Source organism: Microtus ochrogaster, unplaced genomic scaffold (assembly GCF_000317375.1).
Source record: "Microtus ochrogaster isolate Prairie Vole_2 unplaced genomic scaffold, MicOch1.0 UNK70, whole genome shotgun sequence".
Classification (NCBI taxonomy): domain Eukaryota; kingdom Metazoa; phylum Chordata; class Mammalia; order Rodentia; family Cricetidae; genus Microtus; species Microtus ochrogaster.
In genome coordinates, this window is record NW_004949168.1 from 338,156 (window position 1) to 338,859 (window position 704).

Genomic DNA, 704 nt, shown 5'->3' on the forward strand with positions numbered 1-704 from the left:
GGAGGCAGGCGGCGGCGGCCGAGACCGCGCTCCCTCCGCCCCTCCCGGGAGTCGGACAGCGCCCACACTCCTGCACCCGGCTTCGGGGGCGTGGGGGCCGCCAGGGCGTCGTAGCCCTGGGTGGAGAGCCCGGCGGGCTAGGGCTGCGGGGGACGCGCTCCGCGGAAGGGACTGGCTGTACGCCATGAGTTTGTCCCTCTTCGGCTGCCGTCCGGGTTGGGTGGGGGTGTGTGTGTGTGCAAGGGTGGGGGTGTTTAAAGGGCCGCTAGCTCCCGGGCGGGGCCCAGCACGTGGGGCTGAGCGGGGCGGGGACCCCGATAGGTGGCGCCCCGCGAGTGGTAGTGGGGTGCAGACACGGGACCCTATGTGTTGGGTGGAGTCGAGAGGGCGCTGCGCCGCTGTTCAGAAACCTGTGGGAAGCACAGCCGGATTAGGGACTCCTGGAGGAGAGAACGTTTGAGGCAGCTGAGGGGCTGGAGAATCAGCTTAATCTGAGATTTATTTGTGATACAGTTTGCTATAGTTGGGCGTGACCTCCTCCAGTATTCTATCCGGAGAAAGGCTGAAGTGTGGGCTCCAGCAGTGGCATTAAATGGATTTACCTCTTTCCCTCTAGTTACTAGAGTCTAGGAGAAGCTTTTCTTCGCCCCATTGTATTGAGAGTGGGTACCTGAGAAATCCCGCTGGAGGCTGACACAAAATCA